The sequence below is a fragment of the Ochotona curzoniae genome, unplaced genomic scaffold (assembly GCF_017591425.1).
Source record: "Ochotona curzoniae isolate NIBS_2020 unplaced genomic scaffold, NIBS_Ocur_1.0 scaffold_1852, whole genome shotgun sequence".
Classification (NCBI taxonomy): domain Eukaryota; kingdom Metazoa; phylum Chordata; class Mammalia; order Lagomorpha; family Ochotonidae; genus Ochotona; species Ochotona curzoniae.
This window is the reverse complement of record NW_024467087.1, coordinates 39,882,935-39,906,574: the sequence shown is the minus strand read 5'-3', so window position 1 is coordinate 39,906,574 and position 23,640 is coordinate 39,882,935. Positions and strand designations below refer to the sequence as shown.

Genomic DNA, 23,640 nt, shown 5'->3' with positions numbered 1-23,640 from the left:
ATTGACTCGGCTCTGGACTTTGCAGCCACTTGGGAAATGAATCCGAGAATGGAAGATCTTTCTCCCTGTCTCTCCTTCTCATTGTGATTCTGCCTTTCCAATAAAAATAAATACATCTTTGAAAAAAAGTCACAGCAATCCACTTAAACCCCATGCATTTTGTGACACATCCTTTGTAGTATAATGTATAATCAAAATCTTGTTTTAAAAAAGTAATACAGGAAAATAAATGACAGAATTGGTTTTATGTAAATGATATCCATTGATCAGATCTTAAGGAGCAGACAGTTTATCTAGGATGCTGGAGTGCAAAGATGGATAGGACATGGACATGGATATTACCCTCAAGAATGTAGATTCTCCTGATAAATATACACAGTATGTATGATATGATGTAAGTTTACAGAAAGAGCTAAAAAAATGAAGAATGTTTTCATGAGTAAAGTGACATTTGAGCTGTGTTTTCAGGAATAAGTCATAATTTTAGGGAGAATAAAAAGAAGAGACATTTTGTATAAAGGAAAATCACAAATTTATGTCATGGAAATATGAAAAAATGCAGTGGAAATTACGAAATGTTTATTGCAGCTAAGGACCAGCAGGACTTTTAAGTTTCTTGTAACATGATTATATGGACACACACACAAATGTATGGTTGAAGCTGAAGGTAACAGATTTGAAGGACATCTGTGCATATATGGTTATTGAAATCTTTGGATTCTCTGGGAAGATGTTTAATGAGAAGTAAAAGATGGTAAAGATGGTAAGTAAAGATGGCAGTTCCAGCGCTTAAGAGGTAAAGATGAATCAAAGTATACTGAAAGGGGAAAAAAATGATTAGAAAAAGAGAGAAAGGTGTTAAAAAGTATTAAAACAGTACCTAAATGACCAAGACTAGAGAGAATTTCAGAATGGGGAAGTCAGCAGGAACACATGCTATAGAATGTTAGGTAAAATGATGATTGTCAGTAGTCCATCAGTGTGTTTGACCCCTGAACATTTTTGGCAGACACATGTGGATCAACAGTCAGCTTCTAATGGATTAAAGATTGAAGAATCCTTCCACACTTTAAATGTTGAGATTTGAATGAGTCATAAGTAATTAAAGTAGAATGAAACATGTATTTGTGTTAGAGTGTCTGACAGTAAACTATAGACACTAAGAGGTTTTGAATTGAGTTTCCCAACGTAACTATTGTTTTAAATTTTACTTCCAAATATGAAGTTTCCTCCCTGTATTCTGCTGCATTTATTGAGCATATTCTGTGCAACTCAGCTAAAATCGCAGTAGCATGCCTTGCGCTTTGTCATCAACGGTGTGCGTTCTCATTCTTTGCGTGTCAAGTAACTCATAGCCACCTAATGTGGAATTTTACCATTTTAAGATAAGAAACAATTTTAACAGACATACTGAGTCTGGTGATGAGAAAGGGGAAGAAACCCAGTTTACACTGAGTTCTAAAACATGATTGATTTTTTTTCTTTAAAATTTTTTGTTATTATCATCATTTTATGATATAGTTCTATAGGCCCTCATTTCCCTGACCCCCTTCCTAAATTCCCTCCTCCCCCATTGATTTCCCTTATGTTATTACAATAGTATAGTCCCTCATAAACAGTCTTATGTCCATTATTGCAGGCATGGACAATGGCAGAGACTCCAGTACCCATTGTCAAGATATATTTAATGGTTTCATTGGGAGTTCATCTTTGATCTGGAATTGTATATTGCATTGTATTCTCACATCTGGATATGATACTTTCCATTACACAGTCACCATACATCCCCTTAAATGAAAAGCCACAAAGCAAGATAAACAACAGGAAGGAAAATAGAAATTTCCATTGCCATGAAGTTAATAAGATGTTACTGGATATGATAGTCTCTGTTACACAGTTACTATATAGGCCCTTAAATCAATCATGTTGATTTTGTTTTGTTGCTTTTCAAAATGATTGATTTTTCAGACTACATTATTTCTTATGAGTCTATGGAATGTGTATTTGTTTTAGTTATGCAGTTTTTTGAATTTCTTTTTTATTTTATTTCTTGATGAAAATTAATTTTTCTTTGGGAATAGACATATATATGTACTGATTAATAATATCCAGATTTGCATTAAGGAAGCTGGAAACAGAAGATTGCTATGTTGTCCTTCCTTGATAGCTTTTCAAAAACTAGAGAACAAATTGAACAAAGGCCATCTACGTCCTGTTTATATGCAAAATTGTTCTATTCAAGCACTGATGATGTTCCTTATAGAAATTCCAATCACTCTGGCTTGCCTATTTTCTTAACATAATATAATCAACCCTGCTGCACTTTTTTTTCCCATTGGTGAACTCAGTAGGACAGTGTGAGATAAGGTCAATTTCAGTTGATTTCTATGAAAATATGAATAGAGTAGTTTTCCTTTGGATGTTAAACAGGGGATAAATGAGAGCAAGCGATTTTTATGCAGCAGTAAATTTCTCTGGATAGTTTTAAGTCTCTGTCAGAAATTCTCAGACATGCTAATATTGGGAGCTAAGCTCACAGAAGCATCTGTTTTATTTACAAACCTTCAATTCATGAATAAATGGTTGGGACCCTATATGTCAAATGCATGATACCAGGCTAACAGGAGCAGACATCCTGTGCATTTGTAATGACAAATGCCAACAAGGTATTCATTAGACGATCATAAGTACATCACTTTTTTTTCTGAAAATTTCATGCTTTCACAACTAAAGCTATTTCTTGTTCTAACTGTATTATATTAAATTAGCTTTTGTCTCATGTGAATTCATTGATATATTATTAAGTATTTTCCTAAACAGAATTAAGAAATCATAAGCTGTGCTTCCTATGGAGTAGAATCCCAAGTGCTTCCCCAGTGGCCAGACAGCCAGATTCACCTGTAAATAATGCATTTCCTTCTGCCACTTCCCCTCCTATGTTCTGTTAAAGTTTCAGGGATATACTACTTCTGTGTATTAGAATTTGAGCCTTACTCTTTACTTTATGTCTGTTAAAGTTAGGGGAGGGGATGAAAGAATACAGGAAAGAGAAAAGAAAGGAAGGAGGGATACAAGGAGTAAGGAAGAAAAGGAAGTAAAGGAAGTAAAGGAAGGAACGAAGGAAAACAGATTGGCTGGCAGACTGGCAGGCAAACAATTGATAACTTAATTTTCCTAGTAATGTTTTGGGATTCAAATTCCTGAACAATTCATTGTTATGTTTTATATTTGCAAAACTAAAAGCCCAGATACTTATAACTCATAGAATTATCTCACCAATTCCTAGAAAACTTTTAATGTTCTGCTCGGCGTCAACTCTAAAAGATATAGATGATACAAAGTTAAAATTTGGTAAGTATTAAAATTGCATTTTGCTAATAAAAGATTGCAATTTACTTTTAGCATCTAGTATATATGCTCTTAATAACTGCTTGGTGAATAACAATTATAAAGTAATTGAATCTGCAGGAAATCCTTTTCAATATATTGTACCTAAAGGTATCTCTGGAGTTTGGAATTTGAGAAATGACAGAAATAGAAATTTTATCCTCCCTTACTATAAATGAAATTCCATTAAGCTGAGTTTATTTTATGAGCAAAGTTAAATGTCCTATGTATGTTACCTTCACTTGATCTTTCTATTCAGTAATGTTTAGGTTTGACAAGTGAAAGAAAATGCCAACTTTATTATAAAAGAAACATAATAACTGTATACCATTAGTCCATTAAGCCCATTGTGCTTGCATTTGACTGCCTACTCTTTGTCATTCTTACCTCAAATTGCAGTTTGTTCCACTCCTACATAGCTACTTAGAGGGCACCATTCCTAAATGTTGCCAGAGAAAATAAGTGACAATGACAGCATTTGGCTTCAGCTTTGCATATCTTCTCATCAGACTTTGCAAATACTCCCTGTAAGGCAGAGAAGTACACAGAAGTTAGTGGCTGTCTCTAGAATAACATTAAGTAATTAATTGGTTTTCCAAGCTTCTTGGTGATTTACTCAGAGAACAGATCATTCTGATTTTTAAGATTTCATTTTTATCCAGTACATGAAAGTAGTCTAAGGATTTGAACTGTTTATTTGAGGGACTTTTGGCATCCGGAATGGCATTTTCCCTTTCCACTAGGGAAGGTTTTAGCTTGAGATTTTGTTTCCTGGTCTGTTCTGTTGTTTGCTAGCACAGATGTAGTATATCGCAAACAATACAGTATTCTCTGGGCAATGAACTGAGATTTTTTTTTTTATTTCATACATTATTTACAACTCTGCAGTGTTTTCAGAAAGTCGATGTATATCCTGTACTCAAAGAAATGAAAAACAAAAACAAGTATATGATTTTCATGTAAGTTATTTGGAAAGTTAATACTATTGTGTGTAGATTTCATGTTTATGGTACAGCTGTAATACCCATTAGAACTCCAGCATTCACTATTAGTGAAAAATGTGCAGGTTTGTCTTCTCTCTTAGTAAAGTGATTGATAAGCTTCAAATATGTGGAGCTAACCTAGAAAGGAGAATTTACATAGAAAGCAGTAAGCAGTGTGATTTTGTGTCAATAGTCCAGTGACATCATCTCAGTTTTCCATATCAGTACTACCTTAAGTGGCAGAGATAATGAGAAATGAAAGAACTATTTGCATAGTATTTTTGACTTTCATTTTATTGTCATATCAGCAGATGGTTGGAATAAAAAACATTATGTTACAGTATGCATCTCTACTAATAAAAGGTAGACTTCCAATGAAACAGTTAAATATATCTTGACTGTATAATACTAGATTTTCTACCCTTGTCTATAACTACAATGCTATGATGCACTTAAATAACATGATGTTTTACTTGTAACCGTTTCTAAAGGCCTATACTACTGTAAAAATTAATATAGGTGAAGAGAGGGGAAGAGAGGGGAAAATAGGAAAAGAGAGGAGGGAAAGGGGGGAATCCCTATGCCTACAAAATTGTCTCATGGAAAATCATAATTTTATGAAGGAAAAACATTTTTTTTAAAAAAAGGTATATATCTATCTACTTAAAAGGCAGAGTTGCAGAGAGAGGAGTAGAGACAGAGAGCTCTTCCATCTGCTGGTTTGCTCCTCAAATGGCCACAAGGGTCAGAGCAGAGCCTGACCAAAGCAGAGAGCCTTTGCTTGGGCCTTTAGCAGGGAGCCGAATCAAAGTAGTACAGCCAGGTCTCAGAGCAGAGCTTATATGGGAATCAGCACTGCAGGGGGAGGCTTAGCTTGCTATGCCAGAGTGCCAGCATCCCCCAAAAAGTAAACTTTAGAAATACTTACATATATATAGATATTGATATATCATTTTATGGTCTAAATTTAAATGAACTCTTATACACTGATAGAGAACATTAAAACAAACTCAGTTAATAATCTTGAAAACCCACATAGCATCACCTAGATGAAGCCCAAACGAAGTAACTGGGTTTAGCTAATTAGTCAATGTCAAGCCAACATTTAAACCAAATTTAGAAATAAAGTCCTCACATAATGAACTTCTAGCATTTTTTCTAAATGTTTTACTCATATACTTTCATCTGTTTGAAAGGCAGAATGAGAGAAACATGCATGCGCACACATGTACCCACACACACACGCACGTGTGGATTCCTAGCTGATAATTCATTGTGCAAATAGCTGCAAAAGCCTGAGCTGGACCATGCCTAAGCCAGAAGCCAGGGACTCCATCTTTGTCTTCCACATGGGTGACAGGGACTCAATTGCTTGAATTATCATCTGCTAGCTTCCCAAGCACATGAATAAGGAGCTGCATCAGAAGGAGGGCAGCCAGAAGTCATTGTAGCACCCAAAAATGAGTTGCAGGCATCCCAAACAGCAGCTTAACCCACTGTTAACCTAGTCCCCTGTAGCAAATTATTGGAGAATATCATGGATGTTTTATTCAGGCAGGATACAGTTCAGGGGAAACACATGAGAAGAAAATGTCCCATCTAGTTTTTCATATGCCATATATGGTATCAATCAGTTTGCCTATCTCCTTTAGAACTGCAACTTCCTGACAGTGGAAGACACAAACCATTGAGAAAGTGCCATGGTCAAATTGAAAGCTGTCCAGGAACATTCTGTATGTATAGGAGATTCTTCCTAGGTTTCTAATTTCTTTCTTTCTTTCTTTCTTTTTTTTTTTTTGCTTCCCATGCTTTGTGGTCCCAAGTCCTTTTGTACACTACTTTCTCACTTCACTTCTACTTCAAAGGAGCCCTCTGTTTTATTCTGCTTATCTCTCTCACACCACTGTTTCTCACCCTCCAGGTCTCCCTTTTGTTAGTCCACACATTAACAGTAGGTAAGGAAGGCTGGGAAACATCAAGGAAATGCAGATGGTAAAGCGTTGCTGGAAACCTGTTTTATTTCTCTTGGGTATTAGTATTCTGTGTCTGTTAGGGGAAAGAAGAAAAAATGACTGACAATGCATGCTGTTCTACTAAATGTCCTATATAAAATTGTTCAGGTTTGGAGTACAGAATGTGATGGGGTAGCAATGAAGGATTTTGGAAAGGGATGGATAAGAATTCCTGGATGGAACTCTTGGCTTCCAGACTGAGGATTTATGACCTCATCATCACTAGAATCTACAAGTACCTGTGATACGGAGGCATCAAGAAGATGATCAGTGTTTTGTATTGCTGTGTCCATGATTTCACCAGTTAGTGCAGACAGTTGTGAAATGACTGTATAATTATTTTGCTCTCAAAAAGTTATAGACTGAAAAAGATAAAAGGGAAAATGCCTCAAAGGGTAAAATATCTTTTCATAAAAGTTCCCCAAACTACAGTGCATATTTATTTACAGTTTGGCAGGCGTGAATGTGTTCAATGAAAAGGAAGAAAGTGCTGGATTTCAGTAAGTAGAGCAGATTGGTAGGTTTACTATTTCTTATTTTTATCTTTCCAAATTCATTCAGATAAAATAGTAGTTCTTACTGGAGCAGATCATTACTTAGTTTGAGTGTATGAGTTCTGTTTTGTGGTAAAACAAATTATTTTTTTATGAAAGCACCTCCCTTATAAGGTAGTTGATACATTCATTTTTTGTACTATTTTGAAAATACATGGGTGTGTATATTTGATTTCTTTTAATATGGAAACAAACTCCAGTAGAAGTAGGGCTTGTACTGTGGGCATTTATCTGTTTACCCAAACTGAAGTACATTCCTTGGAGAGCAGCATCTTTGATTTATGGTGAGTTTTTAAAATAAATTTTACCAAAATAATTCCATTTTGTGTAATTTCAAACTACTACAAACCTCGTTTTCTTGACCATAAGATAGAATTTTTCCCCCTCCATGTTGATTGGGTTATAAAAATTCAACATGGCAAAGGAAAAACTCGATTTTGAAATTTAACTTCTTTTGGCGTCTTTTTGGGGCACTATAGTATGCAGTACATATCCTGGCATAATTGAAGGTATAAAGGATACTATAAGACAGAATTCATCACCAAGTATCACTTCCTGACTGTGTATCCAGTGCTGCTTTTGTACCAATTAACTGTGACCTTTCTTCTAGCCTTGGGGTATGAGATTATTAGAGGCAACCATTTCTGAAATATTTTCTTTATAATATTAGTTTAAGCAAATTTCCCTGCATAGCTAACTATTCTTTCATTTTGTTTTTCATCTGCTGCTTCTTCCCACTAAGCTGCTAAATCTTCTGCAGGAGAATTAAACGTAATGTTTCTAGAAACATTAATAGCGCGTGCCTTTTTCTGAATGTCCTACTTCAGAAATAGTGCAGCTGCGGTCTTGGTATATGCAGTCCTTTCTTCCTGCTTCTCACAGCAGGGAAGTTCCAGCTTTCAGGTAGATCCTAATCCTTTGATTCTTGTCTAGGTCTCAGAGATTGCCCTTGCCTCAGTAATTCAAACACCTTAGTCAGGTTTTTAAAAGCATGTTACTCCTTTGTCAATTGATTTCCCTGCACAAGAGTAATGGGGATTGGGTTTGAGCATAGAAATGAATAATTCCAAGGCAATCTCTGTTAGAACAACAACCAAGAGTATGGAATCAATGAATATTGTCACACTAACGTCATCCTTAGAGATGATGTGTGGTGTGTTAGCTATGTCTGTGATACAGAGAGAAACCTCTGTAGGCTATACAATGTCAAAATGGCAGCTAGCATGAAAGGAGAGCACTGTTAGATTTCATGGTCTCTTTGGTCATAGGACCTACCGTGTGGCCCAATGAAAAGGCATTATTAGTTGTCGTGCATTTGGGACAGAGAATGACAGGGCTTTGCAGAGGACCTTTTTGCTTCTCTCTTTGGCACAACGTGTCTTTTTCATGATTTCATCTTCTTTTCTCGTGCAGCCTTTCATTTTGTTTTCCTTTTGAACACCACACTATTTATAATCATTGCTTTTGAAGTTTTGCAAAACAAAGTTATATTGAGGAGTAAATAATTTTCTAAAAATCAGCAAATTAAGAAATTAGTTAAGTTCCATTTAAATAATAGAAGACAACTTTGACATCAAATTTGAATGTTTTATGCCTAGTGTCCTGGAAACTGCTGCCATTTGGTAAATTTGAACAAGAGATGGCAAAACAGACTTCATAGAACATTATTTCTTTTCCACTAGCTTTAAATTAATTTTAAATTACACAAAACTACATGTTCATTATTAAAGTGAAAGTTCAATAGGTCCTCCAGCATGTTCTTTTAAGTCCTTTGATAATGTCAGATTCCGGATCAGAATAACAAGGGAAACGTTTTTGCTATCATATAAATATTTTTCTTTCTATACTAACATGAAATTGAAATGATCATTTCTCATAGTCAAATTGAAACAGAATTCACATTGAGTAGTTTGCATTAGTGAGGACCTGACTCTTTAAACACTGTGGAAATAGAAAGTTATAAAGCAAAAATAGAATAAGTCTGCCTTGAAAAGAGTATATACCATTTGCAATTTTAATAATTTATGCTTAAATACATTAAGTCACGAATGGATCTTATTTTTATGATGTCACTGACTATAATTCATGGCTAGCACTGGGGCAAACTGATGATTTAAAAATCTTACAGATTTTTACTTCTATTTGTACTCATGTGTCAACTGTACAAATGATAAAATAATAACCAAAGGACTGATGGCTTAAAATAATAGCTATTGTATTCTATCTTTTGTATTTTGACATTAAATGTCTCTCTTGCCTTGGTATCTACTTTCAAAGATGTAATATCCATTCCTAATACTGTTTAAACTAAAGTTATTAGTCCTTTGACAGTGCTGCATGCTATTGACAGTATCTTTTAATTTGCTTAATTTCCTGACATTTGCTATGTTAATTTTTTTACTTGGGGATTTTTTTTTTTAAATGCCAGATTTGTGCTTAAAATAGAAAAGCCTTCCATTAATAAGATTTAGTCACATCTCTAAAGTACTCCAGAGTTGTCCCAGATGTAATAGGGAGAGATAAAGAAGGGATCACAGATAATAAATTTGCCCTGCTTTCCCCATGAAGTTATTACTGCAAGCTTTAAGTCTCAGCTTTTATTGATAAATATAAATATGGGTTATATAAGCAAAGCCTATGCCTGCTTATAATAGCATTCAAATCTGGTTTTAGTAATTACTTTAGGCCAAACAGCTCCATAAACAGTCCCAAGGCAATTTCAAAACAGATATTTGTTACATAATCTGTTTTTATTGCATATGCATTTTATTTTATGATTTTTGTAATTAAAGGAATAAAACTAAATATTTCCTGGTTAACTAGCAGGTAAACACGTTCCTCCAATATAGATGTGTTTTTGTTTTGTGAAACAAATTGTAGTCATTCAAAAGCAGGATTGTAGAGGAGGAGTGTGGGGTTAGGAAGAATTTTCAATCGGTTACCAAGCTTTTAACAAAACTATTCCTATTATAATCCTAGGAAATTTCATCTTACTAAATCCCCACTCAAATGACAAGCAAGGAGAGCTATAGCAAAGGAACAAAGAAGGGAGGAGGCGCCACTGTCGGAAGGAGCCCACCATGGTGTCCTTTGGGGGTCCTATTGTGCCAGGGGCTAGCACCTCACACTGTTGTCTATACACAGCATCGAATGATGTTGTACATCTTACAGTCTACTTACTGAAATTGCTTATGCAATTTCGATTGGCTATGGTATTTATCTTGTACTGTTGCCAGCATTATGTAGGGTGGCTAAGCCTAAGAAGCAGCTGCCTTTGCTCTTTTATATGGATCAAGCGATTGTTATATAGTGTAGGAAAACCAGTTTGTGTTTCTTGAGTGCTGTGATATATAAATGAAGGATAGTAAATAATTGTTATCTGTTTAAAAATTTTTTAAAAAATTACCTGGTTCCTCAATTCTACATTGCTTAGAATTAAATACTAACACTTGAACCCTTTTATTTCACTAAAACATACATCCACGCGCCCACGAGTAAGCACATACAAATCTGCACTTTAAAATGAATGGAAGTTATAGATAGGTAGCAAGAGGGCAAAATCCTAGAAGATATTACAAAGCCAGGATATATGGCTTGGTTTTTTTATACTGGTTTCAACCTAAGGGACATCTGTGAATGTGATAAATTGTGAATAAATAATCTTCAAGCCACAGCATCCTTGTGAAAAAAAAAAAAGACTGTGGAATCATAAGCTTGTTTAGTGCCTTGCAATGGTACGGAGGGGAGGGTCTAATTAATTAGAAAAGTCTTTTTGAAAGATTTGGTATAAAGGAGCTGTATTAAGTGTAGAATAGTAAGAGCACTTGGTGCCATTCTAATATTTTTTTCCCATTCTCTCTCTGATTGTTTTAGATCTGAGACTCTCGTTCTGCTGTCCCCACCTCACTGTAACTTCTTCTCTGATCCTTTCAAATTAATTGTATTTTTAATTTCTCTTTTCATTTCCCTGGAGGTTCTGGGAGCTCTTACGTCCCACAGCTAACTGAAGTGCTATAATTATAGTTTGTGTCTTTTATTAATGTAGCCACATACTATGTTTTGCTGTGTGGTAGCAAAGAATATTAATGCAATGAACACGCTTCATTAAGGTATAGTGTTCATTTTGAGTGACAACCAGCTTTAACTCACAGGGTAAGCCTCCTACACAATGGTCCGCATTAAGAAAACAAAAAAAGGAGTAGAAAATTAGTATTTTAGAGAAAAAAAAAACCTTAAAAATCCCTAGACAATCTAACATTGCTGATCCATCCATGTCTCTTACAAGAGTAAAATATGACATGGAAACTTCGTAATGTTTGCATAGTGATAACATGTTTTCCATACATTAATAAATTAATGCATCATAAGTGAAGCACAGATGAGGGGACTCTTCTTATTTCCCACCATGGTTGTAAAGATAAAATGAGATGGTGGCTGTGAGGCTTCTTTGAATCTTCATTACTGTACGTACTTAAAATGTGAACACAGCATTTTAATGCTTAAAGATTTGTATTACTTTTTAAAATCAATGCCACTTAAATTTTCAGTGGATTCCAGCCACCTTTAGGAGAGAATCCATTTTTTTGTTTTGTTTTTAACACTAACTCAAAGCTACCATGAGATGTGACCTTGATTTGAACAATCTGCCTCTTCTTGAATAATTCAGGATTATGACAAAATGTGGCACGTTGCCTCATTAGATTAGAAAGGGAAGGATTGGGGCCAGCACCATGGCATAGTGGTGTTCCTGTGGTGTTGACATTCGTTATGTGCACTGATTTGCTTCCCAGCTGTTCCACTTCTAATCCAGTTCCCTGCTAATGGTCTGGGAAGCCAGCAGAGGATGGCCCAGGTCATTGGGCCCTTGTACCGATGTGGGAGACCTGGAAGAAGCTCCTGGTTCCCAGTTTGGATTCTACTCAGTTCTGGCTTTGTGACCTTTGGGTACTGAATCATTGGATGAAGATTTCTCTTTCTTTCTCTCCCTCTCCTTCTTTCTCTCTCTCTGTAAATCTCCCGACCCTGTAAATCCTTAAAAAAAACCCTTTAGGAAAGAAAAGAGAGCATTGTTCTGGATATAAGGATATTCTTGAACTCTGCTGTAATACTGGGGTTTCTTGATAAAATGCAAAAGGATTTTGGTATTGGAAGATGCAATGCCAAATAAGTTTTCTTATAATTATTTTACCATTATTGTGAAAATAGGTAAATGCTATTGGCTGCTTTATAGTTGACTAAACTAATGTACAGTTAAAATGTAAGAACGGGGCCTGGCGCGGTAGCCTAGTGGCTAAAGTCCTTGCCTTGCACACACAGGGATCCTACATGGCTGCCGGTTTTATCCCGGCGATCCTGCTTTCCATCCAGCTCCCTGCTGTGTCCTGGCAAAGCAGTCAAAGACGGCCCAAAGCCTTGGGACCCTGAACCCATGCGGGAGACCCAGAAGAAGCTCCTGGCTCCTGGATTTGTATTGGCTCAGCTTTGGCTGTTGCAGCCGCTTGGAGAGTGAATCAGCAGATGGAAGATCCTCCTCTTTCTCTCTATTCCTCTTTATATTTCTCTATTTGCAATAAAAATAAACATTTCCTAAGTAGCACAATCAAAGCAAATGTCATTGTAAGGTATACTTCTACCAGCATTACAGGTTCTTTGTCATTATAATTCAACTTACTTTTTCTGTTCTTAAATTTTAAAAAGCAGTGGAAATATTGTCTGTATCCTGATCATCAGTTAAATTTTATTCTGTTTGTGGCAATTATAATAAGTTATGCTATTGCAATAAAAACGTGTTAATTTTTGTTTGTTTTTATTGTATTTGAAATTCAAAAAGATTGACAGATAGGTTTTCCATGGCCTGGCTGCCAGAGAAGGGCGAGGTTGAGGACAGTGGTCTGGAACTCAGGGCACGCTTGCTATGTAGCTGGCAGGGAGCCGATTTCATGAGGCATCATCTGCTACATTCATTGTTGTATGTTAGCAGTAAGCTGGACAGAAGTGAAGGAGCTGAGACTAGACCGTGGCACTCCGCTATAGGATGCAGGTATCTGGAGGACGATCTTAATATGCCAAATGACTGCCCATCTTGCAGTGAAATATTTAAACTAAAAATAATAATCGGATTAGGTTCTAGGAGTTTAGTCATTTTCTCCCCATAATTTTTCAATCTCAGGGAAAAAGTCTAAATATATAGCGCCAATCTTTGCTTGGATAAATTTCAACCTCAACTGTTTTATCTTCGGTGGGTTGCAAAAATAGTAATTGACTATTTATGTAAGAAATAGAGCTTGTCCATACTTCTCATATCTTCATAAAGATATTCATGTTGTTCTCATTTAAGTATTCAGTATTTAAAGATTCATGTGTTTATAAGTCTTGTGGTTAGAGGGGCCATAGCTTTCTTTGCTCATTCAGACGCTGAAACATTATTTTCAAGTTTGCTTTCATGAAATCTATGAACAGAAAGTTATCCATGGCTGAAGATTGTCTTCAGATGACAAATTTACCTTGCTATAAAAAGTGTTACTCCGGGCCCGGAGCGGTGGCGCAAGTGGTTAAAGGTCCTCGCCTTGCACGCCCGGGATCCCATATGGGCGCCGGTTCTAATCCCGGCAGCCCCGCTTCCCTTCCAGCTCCCTGCCTGTGGCCCGGGAAAGCAGTCGGGGACGGCCCAAAGCTTTGGGAACCTGCACCCGCGTGGGAGACCCGGAAGAGGCTCCTGGCTTCGGATTGGCATAGTATCGGCCTGTTGTGCTCACTTGGGGAGTGAATCATCGGACGGAAGATCTTCCTCTCTGTCTCTCCTCTCTGTATATCCGCCTTTCCGATGAAAAAATAATAAAAATAAATCTTTAAAAAAAAAGTGTTACTCCAATTTCTCTTTGAGGTCATCTAGAGCTTGACTATTCTGAATAATTACTCTGGTGGTGTCTTATTCTCAAGTGCTAGAGGTTCTTGTTTTCTTTCTATAGTTGATGTTCATGAGGATGAACATGGTGACTGTATAAAAGAGTTATGCCACATGAAAGGGATACTTATTAAATGACAAAGATTCGTTCTCCTTTCCTAGTATCTGGAATGATCTAAAAGTTACAGTTTGATTCAGTTTTCTGGCCAATAAAGCACAAAGGAGATGCACTTCTAAATTATTTTGCATCATCCATGTTGAAAGTTTTAGCTAAGAAGATGATACATAGGATGTTCCAATAAAATTGTTGCATAATTGAATAAATTATGTAAATAGATACCCTTATCAATTATATATCCTTCTTGTCTCCCCTTCTTGACCAAATCACATATTTGTTTTTAACCTACAAATAGTTTACAGTAAAAAAGATACTATGTGCTTATAGTAGGAAAGTCAGAAATGCATCAATTTAGAAACAGAAAAATCTATACAACCTAACATTGTAGAAGAAATCTTCATTAACATTTGCTCCTTCAATCTTGTATTTCTTTGCATATTTTACATTTTCATATAATAGTGTATACCTACTTGTACATGTTTTTTCACTAAATATAGAATCATCATTGCTTTTTCAAAATTTTTATTTTTATTTACTTGAGAGGCAAAGAAGGAAATTTCCTATCTGCTGATTCACTCCCCAAATGGCTGCAACAGCCAAGGTTTGGCCTGGCCAAAGCCAGATACCAGAAACTCATACTGAGTCTCCAAGGTAGGTGGAAGGGACCCAAGTAAATGAGCCATCTTCTGCTGCCTGCCAGAGTGCAGGAAGCTGGAATGAGAAGCAGAAATAGGAATTGAGCTCAAGCACTTGGACATGGGATATTGGCATTGGCATCCCAAGCACCATCTTAACTGCTGCGCCAAATATATACTCCTTCTTTTTTTTTTTTTAAAGATTTTTTTTAATTTTTATGTTTTATAAAATTTTATTTTGACATTCTTTACGTAGTTAATTAGGGTAAGAAGGTTCAAGGGCTACAGGAAAGTGGATAATACTATTATTTTTTCCGTATTGTTTCCTTCATGTTTAAAGGGAGGTATTAAGGGAGAAGGCCCACCCAATTTCCCACCCTCCCCAGGTCCCGGATGTAGGGCATGCTCTGAGGTTCTTGCTCAAGTGGTTTTGATATTGCCACAGTTATGAATCGCTGTCAATCTTGCCACTCCAAGCACTATGAGGTCTTTGAAAAATCCACTGATTGACATAGTCCATCATAGCTGAGATGGTTGGTTGACCTGTTCTGTCTTCTCTCTTTTCTTCATTAGGGTTCTGAGTCCAGCATTTAGATTAGGAAAAACATTGTTTCATATGCTCAACTTAGCATCCTACAGTGATAATGTTGAAGCAAGTAGCTAGTACTATGGGAACACAGTTAAGTGATAATTTCTGCTTATTCAGCAAAAATAAAGTTGTCTGTGGAGGTGTGTATCAGAAAAATGCTAGGTCAGACTCATGCATCAGATTTATGACTATCTGCAGCACAATGACCCTTCCCCTTTCTGATATTCAGCTATTCCAGCAACCATATCTACCTGAAACTGCCATCTCTCTCTTTGAAATATGACCATAAACCAGAAAGTAAGCAATATAGATACATCCCTCAGCAGGTAAAAGGAATGTTGAGTGAGTCCCTAAGCAAGAGTATGTGGACTTTGAGACCTTTCAATCTCTCTCACTCTCAAAATATGTTTACTCTTGAGTTAGAAACAGTTCTACCAAGTGTTATTTTCTGTTTTGCTTCCCCTCCCACAAATGGAAAGCAATGTACCAATTGGGGGAGGTAGTTGGCTATTTTGAGATCTGCTGCTAACATGAAAAATGACAACTCATAGGTTGAGATGAGCTGACTATCAAGGTAGATATTATCTTTAAAAAAAAAGACTCTGAACAACTTATAATTATTCTGGATTAAGTAAAATATCTGTTTATAGTCACTTTTAAAAATTGTATTGAATTACATCAAAGTATTTCATCAAAGACATCAAAGTCTTTGTGGATTTGCCATATTAAAGGTGAATTATTTTTCTTTCATAGTTTTTATAATAGTCTTCAGTGCCCATGCATTGAAATAGAAAATAAGACTTAAAATAATTTTTTAAAAAGCTAATTTTATGGGGCCAGCACAGTGGCACAGCACATTATCCTTTTCCTTATGGCACTGGCATCGCATATGGGTACTGGTTTGCATCTCACTGCCTTACTTCTGATGCGGCTCCCTGCTCATGGCCTGGGAAAGCAGTGGTGGATGGGTCTAGTCTTTGGGCCCCTGAACCCATATGGGAAACCTGGAAGAAGCTCCTGACTCCTGGCCTTGGATCAGCTCAGTTCTGGCTGTTGCGGCCATTTTGTTAGAACAAGTGAATAGAAGGTCTTCTCTCTGTCTAAAAAAATCTGCCTTTGAAATGAAAACAAATCTTTAAAAAGAAACTATTTGTGGAACAGTTTGCATCTCAGAGAAATAACAGACACATCTCAAATACCCTCTATGGATCTTGTATTTAGAGCATCTCACAGCATTTGATGTTCATAGTAATTAAGTGGATCATCCAAAATGTATATTTAATAAACTTTATGAATGAAGCAAAAGGTATAATGTATTTCTAAAACATCTCTCTACAGACTAGTTACAATAAAAAGTTGCTGTTTGATATCCAGATCAACTTATTGTTTCAGGTTTCTGGATAGCCCAGATCTCACTCTAAGTTTTTTTTTTCTATTTTAAAATGAAATCACCCTGCAGCTATTTGTCTTATTGAATTACTCAATGTTATTATACCTAAGCCTCACCTCCTAAGTGTCCATAGCTATTTATTGAGATGCGATTCTCAAACAATGGCCATGGAAACAAGTATTTAGGTGATTGCCTTTTTTTCTTCTTTTAAATGGCTCAGTTATAGCTTAAAATATGTCGTCTTTTTTCATAGGTGATGTTTTTACAGGTTGATGTTGCCTCTACAGATTGACCTTTGCTTTTTCAGACTTTCCCAAAGTAACATAAGAAATGTTGTACACTTTCTAAACCATTCCAAAGTATTACAATCAAATCATTAATTAGTAAAGCCATCAGAGAGATTTCCTCAGAAAATACATACAACATTAAGAATATGGTGTTTTGAATCATGTGTCTCTGTTTGTCCTATAAGAATATATGAATACAATCACTGCTTACCATCTCCTCTTAAAAATAAAAGCTGGAGGCCCCTTGGCTTGATAACCTAGTGGCCAAAGTGGCCCCCATACACATGCTGGGATCCCATGTGGGTGCTGGTTCTAATCCTGGTAGGCCTGCTTACCATCCAGCTCCCTAATTGTGGCTTGGGAGGACACTGGAGGACGGCCCAAAGCCTTGGGACTCTGCACCCACATGGGAGACCTGGAAGAGCTCCAGGGTCGTGGCTTTGGATTGGCTCATCTCTGATCATTGAGGCCACTTGGGGAGTGAAGCAACAGATGGAAGATCTTCCTCTCTCTATGTCCTTCTCTCTATTTATCTTTCTAATAAAACATTAAAATAATAATAAAAAAATAAAATCAAAGCCAGAGTCGAGTATTTGGCACAGCAGTTAAGGTGCTCCATCATATGCCTGTATCCCCTATATGAGTAATTAACTTCAAGCCCTCGCCCACATCTGTTGCTATTTTCTGCTAATTTGGGACATACTGGGGGTTGGGGGCAGCAAGTGATGGCTTAAGGACCTGGGTCCCTGCCGTGTGGGACACCAGGATTGAGTTCCCAGTTCTGGTCTTTGGCTTTGCACTGCTCCAGCTTGGTTATTTTTGAAGTGAGTCAGTGAATGGTAGCATGCTCACTCACGTCTCTCTCACATAAATAATTTAGTTTTTAAAATATTTATTTGACAAGTGGAGTAATGGAGTATTGTGGGTAGTTGTCCATGGACCCAGGTATTCCTGGCCTATTCCGCAGGACATGAGGACACAGCGCACTGCACTCCAGGAACCCATCAGGGGGCTTAGAAAACTGAAACCGCACTTTGACCTGATGGCTGATAGGCAGCCTGGGACTGGACGGACTTATCCTATTTTCCTCTGCTTGGAAGGCCCCCACCTTGTAGTAGGGAAATGAGGGAACCAGGTAGGGCCACTGCACTCAGCTCCGGCCTCCAGATTGCTCTTGACAGGAAGGATTGTACCTAAAACTGACCTTTAAGTTGATTGTTGGCAATGAGGCAGTTGGGTGAACCAATCAGGTTACTGCTGCTAGTTCTCCATGCTTCCTGTTTATCCACCCTGTATATAACTTCATTGTTTGACTCAATAAATGGATCGGTTGATTGATTCCTGGTCATCTGCTTTCACCAGTAGTATTCTGTGGGGCCTCTGTCATCTCACCTTGGGATCTTCCAGGACGACTGCAGAAAAAACCCTCAGGATGTATACACATAGAGAGAGAGAGAGAGACTAAGAGAGAATGAGTGAGAGTGAGAGAGAGAGAGAGAGAGAGAGAAATTCACTCTCCAAATGACTTCACCTATTGGAACTGGTCCAGGCTCCAGCCAGGCTGGAGTTTTATATGGGTTTCCCATGTGGATAGCAGGGACTCACATACTTGGGCCATTTCTCACTCTGTGGCCAGGCATATTAGCAGGAAACTGGATGGGAAGCAGAGTAAGACTTCAAACAGTATTCCATTGCAGAATGCTGACATTGCAAGCAAAAGCTTAGCCTATGGTGGCACAACACTAACCCCAGTAAAAAACATTTCTAATTGACTTCTTTTTACAAAAATATTCAGGTCCTTCTGTACTTCAACAAATCTCAAGGATGAGTGATATGTAAACACAAAACCTATTCCCAATTTACTATCTTAACTTTAGCTTATCTATCTTGGGAGAAAATAGATGAATAAACCAGGAAGCATTATAAAATCCATATATATCTGTATATACAACATGTGAGTTTGCCTGTCTTACTACCCATGGAGACATTTTATGTGGATCGTCACACTGTTCCTTTCCTGAGGGGCTTAGTTGAAATTGCTTTAACTAATTGTAACTCCACAGCGGTCAGTCAATGGTTTTTTTCATTTCTTTATTTTTTTCATTTTTTGCATTTTAAATTATCTTTTAATAGATCCAGTGTGATTATAGATACAATTCTAGGCCCCAAGTGTGAAGAAAATAGAATGAACCTGAGACTCAGCTTCACCAATGGTCAGCCTTATTTTATCTGACTATCACCCTCAGATTCTTTGAAGCAAATTTCAGACATTGTATTTTTTTTTTTATCTTTAAGTGCTTTTATGTAGGTATCCACAGAAAGTCAGGATTGTTCTTGTATAACCAAATGCTATTATCACACCTCACCAAAACAGCAAAATTTCCTCGATAACAGCTACTTAATCACTGCTCCTGTTTCTCTGATTATCTATACTTGTTTCCAGTTTGAATCAGGAATTAAATAGGGTTTATTCATCATTGTTTTATAATGTCTCTTATAAACTGTGAAATTTCCTCTTATGTTAATTATCAATTAGTTGTTAATTGCTACATGACTAATTACACTCCAAACTTAGAACCTTAACACTATACATATTTATTATGTCATAGTTTGTGTGTGTTGGGAATTTGGAAACAATTTAGCCGAGTGACTTGGGTTATCTCCTGTTTGGTTGCAGTCAAGGTGGTGGCCAGCGCTGTAGTTGTCCATAGACTTGACAGAGGGTAGATTATCTGTTTCCAAACACAGCTTTTCACCAGTTAGGTCTCTCTTATTTGTCATAATTTTGTTTTTTAATGAGTAAGTAGCCAGGTTATTTGTTTGATAGAGTTAATCTATTGTTTATTATACTCAGATATTATTTATATGTTTCTTTATCTGTCCTCCTAATCTGTAACTAGCTCTAAATTTATACTTCTGTATAGTGGCTTGATCAGATTAAGGTTCCAGATTTTGGGGAAATGGTTGATAGTGTATAGTTTTATAATATAGCACATGATGTGTACATTACTCTTCTTGGTATATTATCAGCCATTGATGCTCATTGTCTAGAATCACTAATTCAAAAGAGTGATAGTTTAACTTTTATTCTTTGCTGATTGGTTTTAATATTTCAATAAAACAGAAATATCCCTTCGTCAAACATTTGGTTCTATTGAGGCATATATTTCACGTAGTAAAGGCATGATAAATGGTTGATTCTATCATATTATTTATCAGGTTCCAATTAATTATTGGCTCCCTAGAATGTTCTCTTGGTAGCATGTGAGCTGCAGGAATAAGCATGGATAAGATAAGGCAGATTCTCCAGGGAGCATGCTGAATATGGGGATTTTGAAAAACTTCCTGTAAGATTCTTATTTTCTCTACTAATCTCCATTCCTGGAGACTTAGCACATATGGGAGGGGACCCAAAATTCTGTTTCAGTTTTTTTTATGTCTGGATAAAATTGTTTCCTGCTGACACATTTGCAGATCAGTATGCTAGAATATGTCTTTTCATGCTTACTATAGGCTATAATCATCTTTGCTTTTCTCTCTCCTGATATGTCTCTCATGGTATGTCTCAAGGTTACCCGCCTATCCCAGAATATCATATTGAAAGCAGCACAGCACTGCAGTTAGAGCATGGACTATGGCATTCAGCTTCTTGGGTCCAGATCTTAGTTGTGCTACCTAATAGCTTCACGATGCTGCAGAAGTGGATTACTCCCTGCTTTACTCTTTTCATGTGATATAATGGGATTCTCCTCATGGTTGTTTTACGGACTAAATGAATGTGTATTGCCTATGTTTAGGACCATACTTGGTAAGAGTTGGTTAAGAACACATATCTTCTTCTGGGAGTATTTCTCTGCATTGTTTTTTGATAAAAGCTAGGATTGGTGGCTGTCGTTAATCTCATTATTATATTAAATGTCATTTATTAATGTTTCAGGCATAATTTATTACCTGTATCCTCTAGTTCATTTAATCTCCATATTATACCTAGAACTTTAGCAACCATTTTCACATTTTTAGGAAACTGAGTCTGTGAGAAATCAGGTAGCTTGCCCAGTGTGTGGAGATAATTAGTGATGATTTAGACATGATATATATGAAAGAAATAGGGTGGTGGTTAAAAGCACAGAATCTAGAGCTAAACCCTTGAATTCAAATTCTGGTGCTATTATTTCCTAGATGTGTACCTTGGAGAAGTTATTTAAACTTTCTGTGTCTTAGTTTCCTTGTCTGTAAAATGAGGAATATTGTAATACTACTACATGAGTTAATACTAGCAAAGCATAGAAATAGTGCCTGATACATGATAATCACTTTGTGTATGCTACCTAGTTATTACTGATATTATGAATTATTTTCATTAACGTGAGTTTAAAGAAATGCAGTAGTAAAGAGGAAGAGACAGAAGTTATTAGCAAGAAAGGGGATAGATGTAGAAACATTAGCCTTTAGGGGACAAAGAGGACGCAACGTTTACCACAGAGATGAGGAAGATAACCACTTAGAAGATAATTCATGTCTAAACAAAGGCAGGTGACCAAGCTTTAGGGAGACAGACTCATTCTTACAGCAGATAGAAAAGCATAATTATCCCTTAACGATGAGGAAAGAAGGTAAAATTGAAAGCTTGGGGAGGCAAGGGTAGACTGTATACACTGAGGAGTAAACCAGAGAGCATACCACAGACACAGCCAATTTGGGTTTGGGGCATGTTTGAGTAGGATGATCATGAGAAGAAGGGGAAGAAGCACTTGTGTATTTGAGGAGACTTGGAATCATTCCCCAACTCCGCTATCAACTGACTCTAATGGTAGGTCACTTGACCTTTGCCTCTCAGTTCATTCACTTGGGAAATTAAGAGTACTTACTGCATCAGTTTATCTCTAACAGTCCTTCTAACCCCAGGATTTATGAACCTAAGATGGTCCTAGAAGCAAACTGAACAAAAAGGAGTCAATTGAAATGCCAAGAGCAACAAAGTGTTGGGAAGGCCCTGGAAGTTTGGAATCCAGGTTCAACACAAGCCACAAAGGGACTCATGGTAGTCAGGCTCAACCCCCCAAGCTCCCTTGCCTTCTATTTTTTCCTACTTTCAAAGAAAAAAAAAAGGGGGCAACAGTGAGGTAACACTAATTTGTCATGTTTTTGTAGAGATTATAGATAATTTAAATGTAATAGGCTATATTTCAAACACAAAATATTTTTACTTTTACATAACTAAAATGTTTATTAACACATCAAAACAGTTTACTTGTAGGGAATCATTTTTTTCTGCTTTTAAGCAGACAATAACAAAAGAATATTTTATGCTTTCCTGTGCCCATAATGCTATTATGCTTTGGAGTAGCTAACTAGGTTGCTTGAATATGCTGTCACAGAACTGGTTAATCCATAATTCAGCAGGTTCTTCGCTTCCAAGTTGCCTTATTGACAAGCCTGAAGAAAGTGGATGGAACTAATTAGCACTCAGCATTATAAAATAGAAAGAATTAAATAAAGCAGCTTCAATATTAAACCCAGACCCCTATGAAGATATTCCCTTTAGTTATGGGGATTTTGAAATGATGGACAGGCTAAACCAAAACTCATAATCCTATTACAGTCTCCTACACCCACCTAATAAGCTTCAAGAGCTGTTTTCTTAGAGTCTGGGATATTGCCATCTTCCTCTAGGCTTTTCTGTACATGGCTTATAAATTCTTTACTGTTCCTGCTAAATACTTTGTTATTTAAAATATCATAAAAGAGAGTATATAAGTATACATATACATATTGATGTATTTTGACTGTAATAATACCCTTGGCCTGTAGGGAACTTCAAATTATTAATAATTTCAGTGGAAAGCTTTTTAAGAAAAAAGCTCCAGGCTTAGCTGTAATGAGGCATTTGAAAAGGAGGAGGGGGTATGTTTATGTGTGTAATGAAAATATTGAACCCTTTCGGATGTTACGAACCATGGTGTACTAATAAATGATCTTTCCATTTCAGTGTTTCAGCAGACATCTTTGTATCTGAGATGTACCCTTGCAAAAGGCTGTTAGCTCACATTTCCTTTTAAATATTTCTGTCTCCTAACTTTCACTACTGGGGTAGGGGTGCAACGGGGTGAATCTGATGGTAGAAGGAGGACGAATCTAAGAAGCAGACCACGTTGGTGGTTTAGAATAATGAGCCCAGTTTTAGCTGAGCTGTGTGGTTCATATGAATTAATTAACCCCTTACAAGAATTTGTCTAACATCCCTAATTCTCATTCAGTTCAATGAGTTTTATAATCATCATTTAGCTAAATAGCACTGAAAACTGTTTATATCCTGACATTAAAGAAGCTTTGTAGACTTATTTTTCTATAAATCATGTGAAGTTGTTTACAATTTGCTGTACTCTTATTTTTCTTGTGGTTGTGCTCAGGTTGCTATTTTGCCATTTTAAAAAGTATTTTTCAGCTGCTAATTATAGAGTATGTTCTGTAGTGTGGTGAGCCTGGTAAGGGTAAAGGACCTCAGTAAAGAACATTTGCACATTTTAATTGGAAGAATATAGACTTAAACTATTATATATCACACTAAACATAATGAATACAGTGATTCTAAATTGATATGGAATGATTAATTACTCATTATTAAGACCCATGCCATTTAGTTTCTGGTGATAACACTGGAAATAAAGTCCTTTTACTCAGGAAGAGAAAAATTAAAGCATTGTATTGACAGTTCCAGAAAACTTTATTGCTCCCCTTTTGATCAGGTTCCTCCTCAGATTCAATTATCTATTACTATTAG

General features: G+C 36.5%; 1 protein-coding gene across 2 annotated transcripts in view; it reads left to right on the top strand.

The window, feature by feature from the left end:
• The window catches only part of DIAPH2 (diaphanous related formin 2), an 830,745-nt gene that overhangs the window by 682,602 nt on the left and 124,503 nt on the right, over positions 1 to 23,640 (top strand). The gene's annotated exons all lie outside the window — the stretch shown is intronic.